Raw genomic sequence first — 23329 nt, forward strand, 5'->3', positions numbered from 1 at the left:
GCACAGTCTCCAAAGAAATTATTTGTCACCATCGCCCAGTGACTAAACAGCTGGTTCACAGCCACTCTTACTCAGTAAGCAAGTAAAGGAACTTGGAGACCCTCTTGAGAAACCAAGGTTATACAACTCAGGAACTGATTGCTTTTTCCAGTTCCACCTTTTGGAACTGCTAGTGACAGCCAGCTGCTAACGTATACCCTGGTTCAGAAATGACTGGACAGTTTGGCTAGTGATTCTAGAGTCTCACAGAAGCATGATCAGTTAAGGAATGAATTCTTGGTGCTGACAACTACCAGAGTCACCCTCTTACTCTACACTGGTTTTCCTTGTTCCATCTTTTTTGCAGAAACTAAAAGAAAGGAGCATCATTAAAGTGTTTCTAGCATTCTATTGAAACAAATGAGCAGATTAAAAGAAGGGGAGAAAGGTCAAACACTGTTTTATAACCTTGTAGAAGTTAATTTCAGTGTGTGGTTAGATTACAGGAAAAGTTTTATCAAGATAAATCTACCTTTATTTACTGTATTTTTTTCAGTTAGAATGTGTATTCCAAGTTCACAAGTATTAATAACTAATGTGTAAGTCAACCAAATAATTCACAGTGACTTTACCAGGGAGTATATTTTGGCACTCGGGAGTTATGTCACTTGTCTTCAAACAGGGAACTTCTTTGAAGAAACAGTATTCTAATTTTTGTTCATTATTACATGAGGTAGGATAAATTACTCACTAAATGATTTTGAACCAAATTTGCAAGTGTTGAACATATAAGATGATTGTATGACTGTGTGATATACCATGGTGCAGCCCCTTTCAAACAGTATACATACACTTAAGATAAAGAAATGTCAGGAATATGAAAGAAGTTCTACCTAGGATGTGGGTTCAGGTAGGAGGGGAAGAGTATGTCTCGGGGGATGTAGGCACATGATCTCATGATTATTGAGGTACATAATCAAAAATACATATAGGAAGAGGGAACAGGGAAGCTTGTAGATATTAGTTAGGTAACGGGAAGTGGAAGATGAAGGAGAATGATGGAGGAGAAAAAATGATTAGGAGATTCATGTTACTTTTTTACATGGCCTTCCCACTTACTTTGGGCTCTACTTTTTCAAAATTTTGTATGGACACTTAAGCTTTTTATTAACAAGGCAAGGAAATAACCTACGTTTCCTAGGGATATCATCATTGTCTTTGCATTTCTATTTCTTAAGAATTTGGATCTTTGTTTTATTGAAAGTAAATGCAGAATACTTCCATTGATTAGAATTCAAAATAAATATCTGAAATGTCTAACCACTGATATATTTTTATGTTTGCTCTTACATATATCCTGACAATTTTGCAGTGCTAGTGATTTTCCCTATTATGGTAAAGGCTGTGGTTAATGTTCTCTCTCCTTTTGACCCACAAAACTTTAGCAGCATACATTACCATTCACATTTGGCTGGGAATATGGCCTAATGGTGGAGTGCTTGCCTCGTATACACCGAGCCCTGGGTTCGATTTCTCTGCACCACATATATAGAAAATTCAGAAGTGGAGATGTGGCTCAAGTGCTTGAGTGCTAGCCTTGAGCAAAAAGAAGACAGGGATAGTGCTTAGGACCTGAGTTCAAGCCCCAGGATAGGCAAAAAACAGAACAAGCAAAAAAAAAAAAAACAAAAAAAAAAACCTTTAGCAGTTAAGCAAGAGAAGGCCTAATGGCTTTGTGTAAGTATGCCTAATGAGTCATAGCTACCTAGGTGTTTTTTTGTTGTTGTTGTTTTTTTAGCATTGTACAGTGCTTTCAGGGTTATTTAATTCAGACCTTCTATAATGTACACAGGGGCACTGAAATTGTACACTTCAGTATGTCAATGCTATATTCTGTCAAGGCCACAATAGGAACATGGAGTAATTTCCAGCAAATGATTGCACATTCAACAGGTTAACTTTAATCAGTGAAAAAATAATTAACAAGAGTTTTTTTTACTGATTTCATTTGGTGTCATTCTGTTTCAAATCAAATCTCAACACTGGCAATACAATTAAGCCACTGTGTTTGATTTAATCTTAGGACTGGGAGGAGTTAGCCTTCTCAAGACATTAGAGGGTGACTACATGAACTAACCCAGTACTCTGCCAGCACAAACACAGGATGCATATTGAGTATTGATAGATATGTTTGGTTTGCTGATCCTGAGATTTGCTCATTCCGCATATTTCAATGGCTATGTAAAGGATACAAGGCAAAATAGTGCTTAGGATACACTCAAGGACAAACAATTGTCACAAGGTCATTGTGATTGTATTAACATGACTATAACATTTATTACTGCAGAGAGATTATAATACTGCAATAGAATTGAATAATACAGTAAAATGAAAGAGCTTAGGAAAGGTATACTTGCGGTTCATTTGATGGATGTAAGTTTTACAATAAGCCTAAACAGTCTGATGAATTAATTAGTGGTCAGAAAGTAAAAAGAAGGCTCCCTAGTCACTGAATAATCATGGGTATTTCTTAAGTATTTCTAAATTATGTCATTAATGAGAAATTATTTTTTATATTGACTCTATGTGTTTTAAGTGCATTGGTTTACACAGATATTAAGGTTTGTCTAGGCTTTGTTTCTTTTCCTGAGTCCAAAATGTATGAGGCTACAGTTGCAGAAAAAGTAGGAACTGGAGAAATAGATATGCAAAACACAAAATAACAAGAAGAAAATGTGAGGCAACATTGCTGAATTCATCTTACCATATTTAGATGCATATTTTGAATTTTCTCCTTGGATTCCTGAATATATGTTTCATGGCATATCTGTGTCAGATTGAGCCTACAAGGTAATAGCAAACTAATGATTACAATATGTTTTAAGCACAATCTTCACTGATATACTCTGAAGCATATAATCATATTTAGAGATAGAGGTTGTAATAATTGTTTGCAAAGTCTCAAAGATTAAGTATACAATAATTTTAGGGTACTAGGGTAAAGATTGCAATAAAGTCTGAGGGAGGAATGCTCTGTTTTTACTCACTATGATAAAACACCTGAGATAAATAAAACCAAGAGAGGGACAAAGCCCCTCATTATGACCACCAGATATGAAAAGAGACAATGTAATCATTGAGGGTTTCAATATTGCTTTCAATGGCACACCCTTAAGGCCCATCTTCCTCAAAGTGGACTCTATCTCCTAAAGTCTCCACTGTTTCCCAAGATCACCATCAATTGTTGAATACCTGTCAATCCTGTACTATGTGAGTTTAGGGGGGCATATAAGATCGAAATAATAATACAGACCCTCTTTAGATATCAGTATAGTAACTGTAATTTAACCAAATGTTGGACAGCAGCAAAAGTATAAGCCTAGCTGATATATGACTCCTTAACTGTCTTGATAGTTCATCATATGTACAATAGTTTTCCAAGGGAATGTTTGAACTACTTGTTACCTATGTCCTGATCTTGGATGTTGGTGTCCAGTTACCAGCACTTGATATTGGGAATGCCACTTAACCACCTGAATTTCTCAGTGTCCTACCTAAGAAATAAAGCCAACTGTAGTTGCTTCCTGTGCATCAACTACATGGAAGATGAATTAAAATTTCTAAGAGGAAAAGAATAATCTTTGCAGACAAATTGTCCCAATTCACTAGTTCAGTCATGAAGCCATTATGCAGCAAGATTATTTGTGATCACAAGCAGCCTCTTCCTGTGCCCTTTTGTAGTAAGGATAGCAATACATCCATTTGGGTTTCAGTCAGCAAGATGGTGCCCTGTTTTCATCTTTACATGTATATCCTTTGGCAGATCCCTCCTCAATTAAATGGAAATGACAAGTATAAACAATGGGGTATGGCAGCAGTAAGCATAGATGATTTCTGAGTTTAAGTAATACAAAACATTGCTTTTAATGAATCGTTTGTTTCAAAAGTGCCAATTGTCCATGCCATGAGGCCATTTCCACAGTCTTAGGGAAAAGCTCTTATGTAGGGAACTAAGCTGAATTACTTAGCATCAGCATCCAATTGGCAAGCATGTGATTATATAATCTTAGTAGGAGGGCCTCCAACCCCAATTAAGACAGCTATGTGAAGATACATGAACTCATTCAACTCATTCACATACCTACCTTGCAGATGTGTCCCTCAACTCCAAGGAAACCTTCTTATTATGTAGCCCTACCCCCTAGCCAACTTCTTAACTACAACCTGCCATAACTGAAATGTTGCATGCTTGTTCCCTTAAGGTCTATATGCTAAAAAGCTTGGTCCCCAGAGTGCCATTATACTCCTTTTAGGAGGTGGCTGTAGGGCATTTACAGTTCACTAGGAGCATGTCCTTAAGGGGAATTGGGATATATCAGCTTATTCCACTTCTGTTTTTCCTACAAATGAGGTAAGCAATTGCTCCCACAGGCCTTTTTCCACAATTGCTGCCCATTCTACCAGAGAAAGGCCCAAAGCAACTGACCTATGTGATCTTGAGCTATAATATCTAAAACTGTGAGGCTAAAATAGCCTTTTCTCCCTATAGGTTATTTAATTTAAGCTTACTAAAGAAGTATTTCATTAAAGTAACAGGAAGCTGATTAATCTACCCACCAAATCTAGTAGGGAAAAAATAAGTGCTGATGTTATCATTTTAAATCAATATACTTTAAAGTTTATCTGTTAAACAAATAGCAATAAGTTATGGGATAGTAAACCTCCTTTTTGGTAAGATTGTAAGTCATTATGAGATTCAAATGTCATGTCCACATTTACCTACTATAGACAAAAAAAATCTCAACAGGGGTATAATGGAATTGAATATTTTACACCATAATGATAGACTGTTTGTTTTATTATTCTTAATAAAAACTGTAACTCATTCAATATCTTTACTTTGGGGAGGTTGAAATCAGTGCCTGGCACTGTCCCTGAGTCTCTTTGAGCTCAAAGCTAGAGCTCTACCACTTGAGACATAGCACTACTTTGAGTGGTTAAATGGACATAAGAGTCTCATAAGGACTTTTCTGCCTGGGCTGGCTTTGAACTGTGATCTTCAGTTCTCATCAATACCTTTACTTCTTTTGTTGTTAAATCATATGATAGAAATTGATTATGAAGTCTGCAACACTCAGCACCCCGATCAGCAGGAGCAGTGGACCTCATGATTATGTGCAGATTATTCCTGAAAATTAAATTATTTAGCTCTGGAGTGTATGTTTACTGTGACCTCAACCTTAAAGTCTTTCTTGAAATGATAAAAATAGCAAGCTCATTCTCAATAACTTTTCATGACATTGGCCAAAAGAAAAAATTCAGCCAATTGAGCAAATCAGTTAAGTCTGGATGGCAGAGAAAACATGGGGAATAAACTCTCTGAGTACATGTTTATTATATTAATTAGACATAGCGTTCAATTTTGATCACCAAAACATACCTAAATGATGTCAAAAATAATCAGGACAGATTGAAATATTACATTTAAAGCAGTGTATTCAGATAATTCATGCAATTTTTACAGTCCATTACATATACTTTGATACATTACCTTTTAGAATAAAAATATTTTATTTTAAGGATTCTAAGTGTCATTTCATAGGACTTCAATTCCATTGGAGTGTGTGAATTGTGGATGTTACATACAAATTCATTTTTCACTGGGTAGAACTCCTTATATTTAGAACTATTGTTTCTTACTCCCTGATCTTCTTATCATAATTATACTTTGCTGAATCTCCACTGCCAAATCTCTACAACTTATTGTAACAAGAAAAGCTATTGCTGTTCAGAAATGAAAGCAAACAGTTATATTTCAGTGGTTGAAAGGCAGCAACCACTATCTACCAAAATTCACCACCACTCTCTTTTATTTCTCCCCTCCATTCATCTATTTAAAATCAGATTCTAGGATTTGTCCTTGCCTCAATGGAAGAGAAGTAGCAAGAGTCCTCACTGAGTATGCAGAATTAGAAACCACTGAAAAAAACATAACCAATGTGGAAACTATTAAATGCTAAATTTAAATATCAGAAGAAAAAGAACCATTTTCCCCCTGAACTCTCTTGCTGCAAACCCAAAGATAACTTACAACATATGTTCTGTGTACTTCTATGGTAATGTTTCCTATGTTTACAGTAATATATTTATTTTTATTAGCATTTTCTTCTGTCACCACATTGACTGATATAAGTGAAGGATTAATCAATTGTAGGTACAAGGTATAGGAGAAGAAGAACACCACCAGAAAAATGATAGGCACAGAGAAGATAGAAAATTCCCCTGATCATATAAAAATATACTATACTTTTGTAAATTTTGTAAGTATATAATATAATTCAAAGACAATTTAGGTACTCATCTAGTAAAAGCGAAGCAATAAACTTTTTTACAGGCCTATTTCCTCATAATTAATTAATTGTATCAATTTACTAGCATAAATTAATTATACAGCAGGATTTTTTGTATGACATACAAACACTCACTTGGTCAGTGTTCCCTATTTACCCCTTCCTTCCTTCTCCATTTAGGTGACTTTCGGTTGTCTTCATTATACTACTTACCAAATCCATTTCAAAGAATTGCATCCTCTCCCACAATTAAATTTGCATACAAATATTTAATTAATTATAAAGACAAACTGACATTAAATTATCCATATTATAAGTGAAATTGAAATAAAAATGTTTGTTAAAAGGAAATTGGGACAGAAAAGAAGTAGGACATGATGATTAGTGATAAAGAAAAGTAGGACATGATGATTAGTGATAAAGTGTTCATCATAATAAAACTACATTTTAATGTGTTAATAGCAAATGTTCTTGTTTTATTTTCATTTGGGTTTTTATTTGTAGCCCAGGCTAACTTTGTACTCACGATCTTCCTGTCACATCCTGAATGTACCACAATGCCCATCATAAAGTGAAGATATTTTTAGGTATAAATTTAGTATATCTGTTAAATTAGAAATGGTTTCAGTATTTCTCTTTTCAATTATTAGTATTTATTATTTCTTGTTCCCATAAAAGACCAGAACTAAGGATTTTCAAAAATAAATAGAACTTTTATTTTTAACACCTTGCCTCTCCCACTGCTCTGTTACCCGTTTCCTGGTTATTCATCAACTCCTTTGTCCATCTTTCTTTTGTACCCATATTTTGCAACGAGGTCATTGTTGACTTTCTCTGGAACAGCAAATATCTCATTAGTTTCTTCTTTTGGAGGAATGTCCTAATGTGTGTGTATGTGTGTATGTCCATGTATTTATAAATATAGATATATGTGTAAATTTCCACTGTCATTTTTTCTACAGAACAGACTCTAGAAAAGAGCTGGCAGAACTGAAGTTGGTTTACACATCATTATATAAAAGCTCATGTGTAGGCAATGGTTATTGAAGACTAGAATATGTTGTTAATTCTTTCCTAATCCAATTCAAATGCAGTCATTTTCTTTTCAGAGAATCATATTTTTTCTTTTAACAGCCATATCCTTTTGGCATCTAAAAAACAAGGAACTTCAGTTTTAGAAGCCACTCACATATTCTCTCAGAGTTTTCTATAACCACAGTGGGGAAATGACACTAAGACCTGTTATAAGTTCCCGGGTCCTCTGGGGTTTCCTTAAGACAGCTGATTGTCTAGAAGAACAGAGAGGACCTATGTTGGATCCTAGGTCACATAATCATGATGACATTTTCCATGAGGTGGAAAAGATATTATTACTGAATAATAAGAAAACAAAAAATTAACTATGTAGTATAGCTTGAACATATGTGTCAAAATATCTAATATGTTATAGCAGAAAATAAAACCTAATTAAAAAAAAAACTTCTCTTCTGGATTTAAATCTTCCATAATGTCATTTTAAGCAAATCTGCAATACCTGTATTATTTGTCCTATGCTAAATTTATCTAATTGCTAGACTTTAGAGAATCTTTCCTTTTAAAAGAAAATTGTCTTCCCGGTTAAAAGTAATAAAATTTTAGTGGACAATTCATATATCAAAATAAGTGTATAACTTAAATGCATTCTACCCACCAGTATTGCCCAATAAATGCCATATCAGGACTTTTATTTTCAAAGCCTTGTTCTCGAAAAATAGGCAGTTGACCATTATAACTACTCCCAGAGTAGGTATTTTTTTGTTTCACTGTGAAAATTGTACTTAATTAGGAATTATTAGGGTAACAAACAGAATCCAAGTACAAGTATTTGCATAAGTATTTTGGGCAATATTCTAAATAGAAAATGTTCTCAATTATAGAATACTTTTCTGTGTGCTTCTTTTGCAATTTAGTTTTTATTATCTAAAAAATTGTAACAGAAGTTTGGTTCAATTTTTTTAAGTTGTTTGATATGAAGCCACCTCAAGCTCCAGATTCCCCAGTTCTGTGAGTTTAGAAATAAATCTGTATTTAAACACACTTAGAAGATTTGGTTTCAGCCAGGGAACAAATCCTGTGAAAAGTGGCTTAGCAGCTCATACTCAAGAGGTCAAGGTCCTTTCAGATTGTGAAATACTCTTGATTCTGTGAAAGATGCTTTGAATAGAATGGTGATTTCTATTTCTGTCTAATTATGCATCTTGAGTGCATTAGTGGCCCCTTTCATCAGCTCTCCACATACTCTTGCCAAAATAAGTGGTCCCATTAACATTTATCCCATGGAAAATGACTTTTCACAAATTGTTTCAACCTCTCTGCCCCTTAGTAACTGCACTGCTTTTCTCTCCCTGAGTATCAAATTAAAATGAGCTAAGTGGCTAGACCAACATTCATTACCCTACACTTTCCAAGAGTCTATAAAGTTTTATCTGCACCTGTGTAATAAGACTGGCATGGGTAATGTGGTTATCTGCTCAAGGTCTCACCATGCAGCTGTGTTTGTGTCTCAGGCCTGGGGGAAACTGTTCACTTTGAGATAAATACATTCAGATTGTTGACAAAATTCAGTTCTCTGTGGTATGTAGGACTGTTGCTACCTATCCAACAGCACTCAGTTCCTAAAGCCTGCTTGTCGTTTTCACTCATGGTAGTTCTCACATGCTCTTCCTTCATATTCAATGAAGGGCTAGAATTCCACTGAGAGTTACAGTTACTTTAAATCTTGGTACATTAGCCGGCGAATATGCCCTGTATATAAAGAGCCTCCATTATTAAATTATCTCACCTTTCATAAGTCCCATTTCTTAAAGTTGACCAGCTAGTCATCTTAATTACATTTGAAAAGTAGTTTGATAAAAAAATTACTATCACAAAATAACAAAATGGGATATAATCCCAGTCTCTAGCATTATGGTGAAAAATTTGGGTGGGTTATTTTAGAGTCCTGCCTAACTCAGTACTTAAAAGCCAATCAATTTTCTTTTACTACAGATCAGTCTTTCTGGTTCTTGACTATTCTCAGACAAGGTCTTTTAGTGATTGACTACCCAACATGATTAGAATTAAGGGAAATTTGAATTTGGGGATAACTGATAAAGCCCCAGAACAGAATTCAGTGGGTCATCATCAAAGAAAATGTACAGTTCATATAATTATATCCCTTAACTATTATGCAATCTATAAGTGGGTTCTAAAACATTGGAGTAAGGACAACTAAGAGTTCTTAATGGTATAAATCATAGCAACCAGTCTTAGTATTTTATAATTTCTTAGCTATTGTCCTTAGCTATTGTCCCCACAGTAAAAAACACAAATATTACCAACAATACTGTAATACTGTCCCAAAAATATTATAATAACACAAGAAAAGTGGGACCTGCAATGTTCAACTGACTTGCAACAGATTATCTGGCAAATGGTACAGCCTACCATTGAAGGCCTGCAACCCCCATCTAATGTTTATGGTAAAGTCTAGGAGTCCACATGGTAAAATATTTCTGTTAATGAGACTGGAAGCACAAAGATGCTTATGTGGTTTTCTGGATATATAATTTTTTATATGTTTTATATATTGGCATGAATAATTAATTGGTTGGCATGTACCTTTTGCACACCAGAAGACATAAATTTAATATATTTTAGTGCTCCGTCTTTCCTTTCTTTTCTTGTCCTTTCTCCTCTTCTCACTCTTCTGTTCTTTTCAATCCCCTCCTCCTTTCTTCTTTTTTTTGTAGTGCTGAGTATTGAACCCTGCTAAGCATATACTAACCACATTTGCTAAGCAAATATTCTAGTACTACACTACATCCCTAGTTTTCTATTTTATTTTCTTTTTATTGACTTTAGATATGGTTTATTATATTCTCTTTGTTTCTGAATAATTATTTCTTGTCAAGTGATGTACATAAGGCAGTGGATACATTTCTTGTACAATTTGTTACCTCCTCCCTCATTTCCACCCCTCTCCTCTTTCCCTCTCCCTCCATGAATTGTTCAGTTGGTTTGCACCAAATGGTTTTGTAAGTATTGCTTTTGGAGTTGTCTTTTTATGCTTTGTCTCTCGATTTTGATATTCCCTTTCCCTTTCCTAGTTCTAATACCAGTATATACAGTATCCAGGGTAATCAGATGAGATACAGTGATCTACTCAAGTTTTTAACTTATCTACTATCATTCTCTCAAGCTTTTCCTTGATGTTATACATCCCTAGTTAATTCATAGTTTTCCCATAGTATAAACTCTCATCCTACAATAATCTGAATGTAAGCTTAATGCATAGAACATAATACCAAGCTATCTTTAAATGTGTTTTCAGCAATTGAATCTTAAATGATAGATGTTTTAATTTTTTATTTTTATTTTATTGTCAAATTGATTTGCAGAGAGGTTACAGTTTCATATGTTAGGCCTTGGGTACATTTCTTGTACTGTTTTAAAATTTTTATTGTAAAGGTGATGTATAGAGGGGTTACAGTTTCATAACTCAAGTAATGGGTACATTTATTTTTCAACAGTGTCAACCTCTTCCTTCGTTTTATCCCAGGTCTTTCCTGCTGAACTTTTTCCCCAACAAGTTATATAGTTTATTTTCAATATAGTGTCTAGTGTGTATTGTTGTTGCATTAGTTCACCATTTGTCCCACCATTTCCGTTCTCCCCCAAACACTCAAACTTACATGTAAAATAAAAGGTACAGAAATAAAAAACTGTCAAAGGCAGAAAAAACTCAAAACAAAAATAAAAAGTAAAATAACCAAAAAACTCTTGTTTCCATTTCTTGGAGTTTATCTAAATAAACTCTCAGAGAAAAAATGTTCTGTGTTGACAATTCCACAATCAATAGAACCCGAAATGCTACCGGTAACACACACATGAATGCACACACACACATTCATACATGCACATTCATTGTTTAGATAAAACTGAAAAAGCAAGTCATATTAGTCTGTGTTCATTTTCAAGAAAGTATGGAAAGTGTAATCTTTCCATAATACCTAAAAGAAATGAATAAACAGAATGATGATTCTACATACAAAATGAATATTAATAGCAGCATAAGTCATGGAGTAAGGCAATGCAAATAAACCCATAATAATTTACCAGAATGTGTAAAGTGTTCTACTTTAAAACATCTATCTCACCTCTTTGGATTTACTAGACATTACTTCAGCTCAGTAAGCTGAACACTTTCTTCTATCAATTCAGTACATTTGCCCCTCTGAATTTATCATATAGGACTAAATGTGATCAACCATTTGAAATATGATCAAAACTAAATTAAATAAAAATAAGTTTCTAAAATGAATATATTAAATCCACACATGTGTAGCATGCCGCTCTCAAGCTGATGGGGAAAAGTGCTGAGGAAGTCCAGCATTTTTTAATTATTATCTGCTTTCTAAATATGTATTTCCTGCTTGCCATTCACTGTATGAAACTACACCATCCAAAGGAACAAATAACAACCAAAAAGCAAAGGTGGTTCATCTTTTCAGGCAGTTGTTGTGTTGATGGGAAAACTGGACTAAATTGTACTGAGCTTGACTGCTGAGCAGCAGTTTTACTTCACTGGAGTATTCCTGGAACCTCATGCCCACATATGCCAAGGTTTCCCTGTACTGTGAAAGAGATGCCCATACTAATGTGAAAAACAGCATCATAGAGGGAACCAGTTGAAAACTCTATAATCCACTACACCTTTTAGACAGATACTATTGATCTTTCTATAGAAGCATGATATTGCTAAAGCTAAATAAGCCAATACAACCTTATGGCCGCAAAATATCAAGTAAATTCTTGGAAATAAAACTAGGATTAGAAATTAGCATGTTGGTTACCTCTCTCTCTCCTCTCTCTCTATCTCTCTCTATATATATATATGTGTGTGTGTGTATATTCTCTCTGTATATATATGTATATATATGTGTGTACATATATATATACATATATATGTGTATATATTCTCCGTAACTGGGTATTCTTCAACTTTTATCACAGAGAACACTGGAAAAATCATGTAAAACACAATCCTCAGGCTCTGTCTTCAAAGCACAACACCTCCAAGGAAGTTTTCTCGATGCTAAATGTTAGAAAAACTATATTAGAGGAGCTGTGAGTTGAAACTGTAGGAAAGTTTTCAAAACCTTGGCATCACAAACAATAATACTTCAAAGTACGTTTGTAAAAATCCAATGATAAGGTGTTTGTAAAGCACTTAGAAAAATCTCACACCAACTCAATAAACGTTAGGACTTCCAGAAATGTTCTTCGGGCAATAAGAATCAGTGTTTGGCGTCAGGGCCCAACGTTGTCATAAATCCAGGCCTTGATGGGATGAAGAGTCTCAGTGATTAAGTATTTTCATTAGTGCCCTTGGGGCATGTGGGAAAATAAAAGTGAACTCTGAAGAAAATCTCAAGAATGAAGTAGACATTTTATCTTTTCTTGAATCTTCTTCATCCTTAGACATTTAGTTTAGTAATTTCTTACTATTTTACACCTAGATCAGGAATCTAACACAGAATTTTGTTTTCCCATATAAAAGCATGTGCATCATGTATAATTTGAAAGATTTTTGCCAAAATCATTTTTTTGTAATTCTGTGGAAATTGTAATCTTGGGTGATGTCTTAAGATCATGTTGAGTAAAAATGGAATTGTGCCACTAAAACTGTTAGTACTTCCATGTTTGGTTATATGATTTAAAAGCCATCCTGTAAAAATTCTTCATATCCAGTTACATTTTAGTATTAGTAGAGTCTAGACAGAAGAAACACTCTGCCTTTCAATACCAGAAGTAGATTTTGTCAGCATGCAGCTTATGCCATAAGTATACATAACCTCACTAGAATTTACAATGGAATTAAAGTTTCTGTCTCTAAAATAAATGTATTTTTAAATTTTATTTACACAATTTATTGAACAGTTGTTATATTCTACTCTTAATTTAATATTTTCTAAATTAAAGATATTACCCAGTTGCAGGTGGCTCATACCTGTAATCCTAGCTGCTAAGGAACCTGAGATCTGAGAATCAGGGTTCAAAGCCAGCAAGGGCAAGAAAATCCCTGAGACTCTTATCTCCAAGTAGCTTCTAAAACTCAGAAGTATCACTATGGCTCAAAGTGCTAGCCTTGAGGGAAAAAGCTCCAGTACAGTACCAAGGCCCTCACTTCAACCCAACACTGACAAAAAATTAAAAATAAGAAATTGAAGATATTAACATCATCACCCCAAATTATTAATTATGCTTATGTGAGGATTAAAAGGAATGTTTCCTTTTATCCCTAATTTTGGGGGAGTCCCAAAACCAAAACAAAAGTCATTTTATTCAGAATCCCAACACTAAATATGACTATGTGCAAAATTTTGAGCATCTACACTTTCTGACAAGCAATTGAATACTTTTCCTTAGATTTCCAAAATGCTTTGTGACTACAAAGTTAAGTGACATTGATAAAATGTAGCAGTGCTTTTCATAAGATATTTGTACTCCAGGAAGCACAATAAGATAGACTTCACATTATGACAAAATGTGTGTATACACTGCTATATTTGCCCCCTACACTCATACACACACAACCCAACTTGCATTAAATGATGCTAATGCTTTCCAGTTACAGTTCTTTATGATGAATTTTAATTCTAAATGTTAAGAACGCAAGCTAACTCAATCCTGAATAATTTCCCATCTCCCTACCTATAACACCATGAACTCTATCACAATGAACCAATAGTAATCAATGGTGACGAATAGATAGCACTCACATATCTCATGGAAGGCCCTTACACAACAACATTTTCTGTAGATTACATTGTCAATCATAAGATGCATCTTGGGTAAGAAAACCATTTCCTACAATGGCAAAAGTGAACAGCATCTCTTTATGAATTTCAGGAGTCAAACAGTGGCTGAGATAGAGGGGACAAAGTATAGAATTAGGTCAAATGTAATACAACTCATTAAGTCCTGTTCTCTTGCTTCACTTATTAAGATAATGGGTAAGATGATAACCTGCCTGATTCATGGTCTAGATATAACAACCATTATTTTAATAAAGAATAGTTACAGGCAATCTTTGCTGATGGTTCAGTTACAGTGTAGTTGATATCTCACTGTTTATCAAAGTGTGATAGGAGCCTAGGAGATGGAGGAGCAGCTGGCTCCTGGCAGGACTATCATTGAGTGGAGAATGCAGGATGAAAATATTGCCTTCTCCCTCTATTTGTCTGATGAGAAGAACAAGTTGTCAGTTCTTTGGTTTGGTCCCTTTCTATGAGTTATCTTCTTCAACAATGAATTAAATCTGTCAGAAACCCAAGTAGACTAATGAAACATCCCAAAAGAGGAAGCAATTTTTTAAGTCTATACATATTTTCACAACTCAGAATTGCTTACTATCTTTCAAGGCTGAAACTATGTACTTTATATATGTAAAAGTGTATCCACAATGGTTCTTAGTGTTTTCTCCCTCAGATCTCACCATTTTTGAGGAGTACCACGTCTGTAGACTGGAGTGAGCGAACTCAAGCTCGCAAAAATATACCTGTTACTCCTCCATCTTTCTGTCTTGCTTTGTTTTATTCACTCTGAACCTGGTTCTTCAACTTTTTGTTGATTTTCAGAGCTCATAATCTTTCAAAATTATTTTTGATTGTTAATTTACTCAAAGGTATTTGAATAAGGAAGCCAAATTGATTTTCTGTCACTGGCAAACAAATGAACAAAACCAATATGTATATATTTTAATGGATTTTTTTTCCTCTGGTGGTGCTGGGGATCAGTCTCAGGGTTTTGTGCCTATTAGACAAGCAGTCTACATCCTTCAGGCAAATATTTGGAAGGAGGACTGCAAAAGTAGACCCACTATTATTCCTTTAAATGTGGGACTCCTAAAGCTCCATAAGAGCCTTTTCTCTTCACTCAAATCTAGATGCCTTAAAATTCCTGCTACATTTCTTAATATACCAAGTTTATTTTTGACTCAAGACATCAGGCATTAGTGTGTTGTCTGCCTTGACATTTTTTCCTCTGCTTCTTCTCATGGGGTTTATTTGCCCCCCCATTTCTGATATGTATGTGTATACATATATATGTGTGCGTGTGTATATGTGAGAGTTATATATAACTACATATTATATGTAACTGTATGTAGAACTGTATACAAATAAAACTATATATATGTGTGTGTATGTGTAAGACGTGTGATATGTGGGAAGGTCATCTTTGACAAGAAGTCAAATACAGGTTAAATTCAGGTCAAAATATGACATAAGAAATGCAGTCAAGAACACGTCTGAAGAAAAGGATTGTCATCTGTATTTTATTTGAATGTACTCTATGTCCACACATATTTATTCTCTTTCTTTACCTGCACAGATCTTTCTAAGAGATGTCTTTTAGCGACCACATTATCTCCAATTGTGCATACTGTTATGATGGCAGCTTTGATGGCCTCTACTTTATCAGCCATCAAAATAAACATCACCTTGCAGTTTATGTATATTTGTTTATTGGTTACACCCCTAATATGTAAAATTCCATGCAATGACCTCTGCTTTAATTAACTCAAGATTGATGTCATGTGCCTAGTTAGACCTTAACAGATACTTAGTGAATTAAACGAATGATCTGGATTAGAAAATTTGTGACTGGAATCCAAACTACTGGATACTTTAATATTGATTTATAATACTATCCAATAGTAATTCCAGCAGTGATTCATATATTCATTTTCTTTCTACTGTTGACTGGTGCTTAATCACAAAGTCTCACAGTTACTGGGAAGTCACTTTTACCACTTGAGCCATGCTTCTCAGACCTTATGTGTAGTGATTTTTTGGGGGTAGGACTTCATAATTTTCCCAAAGCCAGCCTCAAATTACAATCTTCATACCAAAGTCTCCCACACAACATGGGTTACAGGTGTCTAAAACCACACCAGGTTGCTACCTGATGTTACTGATAGGCTAGAGAAAGTACTGTTTGTAAAAGTAATGTGGCAATGAATTATAGAATGATTACTTGTTTTGGAAATGACTTTCTTCAGAAATGCACCATTGCCCATTGAATAAAGCAAAATCTGCAATATGAAAGGCTGTTTCTGTATCACCTTGTAAAACAGCTCAGAATACTTTTACTTTTTGGAATAGCATTTGTATAATGTTTTTCTTGCTTATGGTATTTTCCAATGTAAACATACATGGCATAGCTAGCAAATTTTTCTTTCTGGAGATGATATTTTATTGTTTAATTTTCCTCTGAGAATTAAAAATTGGCTTCATTTGAAAAGAAAATACATTCTCTTCCACTAATTCCTTTCATAATTGGTGGTTTTCACTGTGGCTCAGAATTCTACGAACTACTTTGGGGTCTGCCCATCCTTGTATGGTTACTAATTACTCTCAAAATAAGGTGGGAATCCCAATTTGAGATTAAAAGAAAAATGTTTAAAACTCATCTCTGCTTTGTATGTTTGAGTGATTAAATGTAAGATTTTTTTATTGAGCTAAGGCTACATATGCACCTGTATTTTATTTACAATAGCAGAGCAAAAGAGTTCCATTCATCACAGTTTCTGTGTTCAGGAACCAAAGGATGGTAAATTTTATATAAGCAATGTAAATAATTTATTCTGTTTCCAAATAAAAAATAACACTTAAATTTTCAAATAGGTAAAGACCAGGCTAAGTAAGTAAGCATGTTTGTATTAAAAGTTAAAAGAAAAGAACTTTTGTTTAAACACTTTACAATTAAAGAATGCAACAGTAGTTTGTAACATTTTTAAAGCACTGATCAAAATAAACTTCAGAAGAAAGAACTTAGCTAAGAAAATTCTCTTTCTCTTTATTGTACCATGTACTCCGTACTACATTGCTTTATTTTAGAAGGTACTAGAAAAATAGTGATAACATTTAAAGGCCATTAATAAAGCTTAAAGAATGATGTGTTCTTATTTTTACATTTTTGTATATCTAAGCATTATTTTTCTAATAAATTCTACCTGGATCTAGTTTCAATATCAGGCACTCATTTACGAATTTATACAGGAATAAATGACCAGCAATCATAGGTATTTTAACACTATCAAGTGTGAAAATATTCAGAAGGCTCCTTTTCTGTTTAAATTGCCATATATCCCATCTAACTGCTCTTATCAGTTTTGCCTTTTCTAACAGTGGCTTTAAAGCAACTGAGCTAAAATCTCTCATTCAAGGACACTAGTGCAGATAAATTAAAGCAGGAGAAGTAAGAGGAAATTATTTACATGTTTTATTGTGCACCTGAATTTGTTTTGTTCAACTCAATGTTAATCTGCTTTTCTTTGGTTAAAATCATGCAGCTCATTGCAAGTGGTAATTAAAAATAGTGGTCTAATGTGTCAGTCCATGCTAATAAACAAGCAGGGAAACTATTTTCTTGAAAAAATCCCTTACTGGAATTGTGGGTGTTGCTCAGTTATTAGAGCCACTGCTAAGAATGGAGTTTTTTCCACAATACCACAGCAAAGTAATGGAAGTTCATTATTACTATTTGGAGACACCCACTTCTATAATTCAACCATAATCATCTCAGAGGGTTGTTTTTTTTTCTTGGAACACTTTTTAGTTGAGCCCTCCCTCACCCAACCAAAAAGTGCTTCCCCACTCTCCAGTTTATTTAGCCAGAAACTCAACATAGAGCATGAAAGTGGCACTAGTACCTGCATTATGAAGCACAGTGTAATTAGTATTAGAAGGAATCTCGTAGGAACTTCAACCCCTTCACTGAGAAAGCGCTTTGCCTTTTCCATGAACAAAGGAAACATGGCTCTGCACTGCATTTGTGGTGGGCTGGCTCTGCAGAAAGGTCTTAAAAAAAAACACAACTCCCTGGAGGCTTCAGGACAGGGAAATTTTGTGGGATCCTCTCTAGCAACTAGTGGTCTCTACCTAGGGTCTCTGTCTTGGCTCATTTTTTTTTTTATCATTCCGGCAGTTTTTCCAGGTTGACATGTTGAGCTGTTTTTCACATTATTCACTCCTCCTTTACTGCTCATTTTTAAATACTTGACAAAGCTTATGAATTTGATGACTGGTTGTCAGAGTAAACACTTCATTTTCTAGTACCTAAGAGGTGTTAGATGTTCTTATACTTGCAGTGCACAAATATAAAAAGATTCTTCCTTCAGAGATTCTGTAGAGTGACTCCTGATTCAAATCAGCCATTCTGACTACATTTGAGTCCATGAGTCATCTCGCTGGCCATAATCTAAGCTATCTTCAGTACTATACTCAAGTACCCTTTTAATTTCCTAACAGTGATATCCTGATCACACTAGTTTACTATATTAATTAGAACCTACCACCTATGCACAGAGTCTAAGTTATAAATATAACACAGAGAGTCTTTTTGTTGGTAAAGGAAGAGCAGTAAACTGAACATCATAGACCAGTAAAAGTATAAAGATAAATGAGTAATGGAGTAATATAATCTTTATTACAATGGCAAAAATTTTATCTAGCTTCTAAATTCTGAATGAAAGTTTATGGACCTATGAAATTGTAAAATATCACATATATTGTCTTCTCATCTTTATTCTCTACTTAAAAAACTATACTTTTCCCATTATAGGCACCTCTGCCAAACATTGCTTAATTCACTTAACCTGATTTATTGTGTACTTTCTCTATAGATGTAATATTCAATTCATAGCATATATACATATGTATATATGTATAGATTTATTTATTCATTTAGATATTGATCAGGTACATACATATTGAGGCTTGGCTATGTGCTCTGCCTTATCTCTAGCACATAGTACTTCAATAGTCCTTGATGCATCTTAAAAATCAGAACAAATGGATAAATTCATAAGGAAATAAGTTTCCCCAGGTTAATTAAAATCATTTCTCTGTTCATAACACTTAATTTGGCTTTGCTGTCCTTGATTAAAACAAACAAACAAAAACAACCAGAGTGAGAACATAGACAAATAAAATTGAAATACAAGGGATAGAAAATGAGTGTATAGAGTATGAAAACAAATCTAGACTATCAGAAGCAAGTCATTTTTTAAAAAGAAAATTTAAATCGTATAGACAATAGAGCTCAATTGAGTATCATCTAGATATCAGCACTTACTGAACACTGGAAATGCAAATTAAGAAAAGAAAATAAGCAAAGTTTGTGTAAGAAAATGGATCTAGACTTGAACTCCAACACTTACAAAACTTAATTAATGACCTTATGCTCATTGCTAAACTTAGATTGTTGGGCTAGATTTTTACTATTAGACTTCATAATATTATAGTAGTAGAATTTGCACTATTGAGATGGCAGTGTTCCTCTGAAGATTATTATAAAAACATAATAGAATATTATGCAAATAAAATGATTAAATTGTATGACACATTAAAATATTGAATATATACTGATTGATTAAAAATTCTGATAGGCTAGTATGATTGAGATGAGCATCAGTATTTAGTATGGTATAGGCATCTTATTTCCTTTATGTAAATATTCACAAAATTATTAAACCAAAGAAAATAAGTAGGTTTAAAACTATAGCCCAGTGGCAAAGTCTTTCTTAGTAAGTAAAAGGCATTTTGATCTCCAGCACAGAAGAGAGAGGGTGGGGGAGAGAAAGGAAAGCAAGGAAAAAGGAGAGCCAGAAAGAATGAAAGAGAAAGAAGAGTTAAAGGAGAGAAGAGTAGGAAGAATAAAAAGGAAGGAAGGAAGGAAGGAAGGGAGGAAGGAAGGAAGAAAGGAAGGAAGGAAGGAAGGAAGGAAGGAAGGAAGGAAGGAAGGAAAGAAGGAAGGAAGAAGGAAGGAAAGAAGATGTCAATGTCAAATACACTTGAAAGTGAAGGAGGGACAAAAGAAGGAAGTAAAATGAAGAAAATAATTTACTAGTCTACCTAATTCATCTTACTCAATCCTGTATAGATAAAGTATTTAAACTATTAGAAGTAACTTAGATATGTAAATCCTTATTTTTTAATTAATTTATTTTTTTATTGTCAAACTGATATACAGAGCAGTTACAGTTTCATACATTAGGCATTGGATACATTTATTGTACTGTTTGTTACCTCCTCCCTCATTCCCCACTCCCTCCGCCCCCTTTTCCTTTCCCCCCATGAGTTGTTCAGTAGATTTACACTAAACAGTTTTGCAAGTATTGCTTTTGTAATCGTTTGTCTTTTTTACCCTGTGTCTCTTGATTTTGGTATTCCCTTTCAGTTTCCTAGTTCTAATACCTGTATACACGGTTTCCAATGTACTCAGATAAGATACAGAGATAGTGCAGGTAAACCACAGAAAGGGGATACAAGAGGGTCATCAACAATAGAAGCTACGGTTTCACATCTCATGTTGAAAGTAATTACAACAGTGATATAACAGTCGTTTCCATAACATGGAGTTCATTTCACTTAGCATCATCTTTTGTGTTCATAAGGGTATAGCTATTGGGCTCTTGTGATCCTGTGCTGTGACTAGCCTAAACCTGTGCTAATTATTCCCTATGAGGGAGACCATAGAGTCCTTATTTTTACTAAGATTATATACAAAGAGCTCTGTACTTGAATAAATCATGAGACTAGAAGAATTGACAAAAATTTATAGATCATTGTTTAATAAATTCCTTCCCAATAAGAGAGGCTCAGTCTATATCAAACACATCCCCGAAGATCTCACTCTCAAGTAACTCATAATGAATATTGTCTATAACTGAACCAGCACAGAAGCATCATAAAATGCAAATGTTGCTTTGCAATTTCTTGCATGAATGCACCAGTATCATTTAAGGCTGTAGATCAAACAGTAAAAAACAGTTTTCTGCTCTCTGGCAAAAGTACTGTAAGCATGGCATGTTGAAAATAACTACACCAATGATATACCACTTGGTTCCATAACTTGAAGTTCATTTCACTTAGCATCATCGTATGTGTTCATAAGTACATAGCTAGTAAGCTATTGCGACCTTCTGCTAGGACTATCCTAGATGTGTATTAATTATTCCCTGTGAGGGAAACCATAGAATCCATGTACCTTTTTTTTTTCTTTTTTCTCGTATTCCCTTCCTGTGGTTTTATCCCTGATATCACTGTATCTGATTTTGTTACCCTGGATATTGTTCAAATGTGCATTGGATCTAGGGAAGGGAAAGGGAATACCAAAACTCAGCAACAAAGGATAGAAAGACAAACCAATGCAACAGCAATACTTACAAAACCTAATGGTGTAAATCAACTGTACAACTCAAGGTGGGGCAGGGAATGGGGAATCAGGAGGAGGAGGGAAGTGGAGAAGAGGGGAGGGGGAAGACGGGGAGGTGGGGAAAATGAGGGAGGAGGTAAAAAGTACAGTGAGAAATGGCTTTTGCCTACGCCCCTAAGAAAGGGATCATAGATGAGATCCTCAAATATCACATTGAACCAAACTCCCTTTTAACACCATCTATCTCCATCTTTTCACTGTATAAAATAAAAAAGTCACATGGAAGTTATTTTTGTCAAGATCAGTTAGTTGGATAAGGGATTACAGTTTGATAAATCCACATATTCATACAATATACCTTAATCAGATTCACAACCTGGTTCTTTCTTCTTCATCTCCCTCCCCTCTGTCCAAACCAAGCTGAACAAGTTTCATGGTTCCATTTTCACATGCTTATTTAAATTATTTTGTAATAGTCACCCTTCCTTACTTCTCAGTCTTTCTCTCTGTTATTAGTAAACACATCCAAACTGTGCCTGTTTTACCTTCCTGTTCTTCATTGTTTTCTCATATGTACATCTAATATTTTCAGCAATATGCTATGAACCTGAACTGATGGGTACAGAGTAAATTTCACAAGACTATGAACAGGCACTTCCTTACAATCCTGAGCCTGCATATCTAGTATATGTCTCTGAATTTCAAAGACAACATCAGGGGATGGTCAGTAATGCAAGACATTTCCTACTTATTAAGTATATTCACATAAAGGAAACGTTTGCTCTTTGATCTCAACATTCCAAAAGGGGAAAAAAGGCTAAAAATCAGGGAAGAAAAAAATTCTGATGGGGAAAAAATTACATGAGAATCACCTTAGACCTTATGAAACATTGTAAGTATTACAAAATACAAAGGTTGTATTTAGCAAAGTAATTATTTTCTAGGACAAGTAAACTGTTACCTTTCATATAGTAATTCTATAGTCGTGTTTTTCTCATCCCCTTTTCTGAAAGGGAATAGGGCAAAAGTTTGACTGGTGTATGTGTGTATATGTTTGTGCATATGTGTGTTTATATATGCATGAATATCAAATAAATTATTATAGTAAAAACAAAATCTAATTACCTTTAAATTCCTGGTGCTACAATTAATTCATTATTTAAATATGTATTTAAATCTTCATTTAAATCATGATTAGATAAATTTGTAATATAATAGAAATCTGTATTTCCATTTTTCAACCTGGTGGTACTTTTGTGGAAAGTGGACCAATTTCTCACCAGAAGCATATGGGGAATAAGACAGTCTGTAATTTCCAAGATTTTAGCTAAAGAGAACATCTAAATATGAAGGCAAAAGTAAGTCCAAATTCCAACCCTATAACTAGATTACTGTTAGAAGACTTTAGTCTAAACCCCTCAGTATGATCCAAAGTTCTCTAAAAGATAAATCCAATTTAGGAAAAGAAGTACTGGGCTATCACATTTTATCTTCAGATCTTCTGTCCAAGCAAACTCAGAGACCAAGACCAAAGTCTCCATCTGCAAATTTCTAGTAATAAAACCTAAAAATTCTTCATGTCCATATGCCTGTTCCCTCTTTAGAACTACATATGACAGTAAAGCTACATAGCTTATTGCTTGCTATAAAATTAAACTAAAATAGTTAAAAAGCATTTTTCAAGAGTGTACTTCAGCCAGGTGCCAGTGGCTCATGCCTGTAATTCTAGCTACTCAGGAGCCAAAGATCTGAAGATC

Source organism: Perognathus longimembris, chromosome 13 (assembly GCF_023159225.1).
Source record: "Perognathus longimembris pacificus isolate PPM17 chromosome 13, ASM2315922v1, whole genome shotgun sequence".
Lineage (NCBI taxonomy): Eukaryota > Metazoa > Chordata > Mammalia > Rodentia > Heteromyidae > Perognathus > Perognathus longimembris.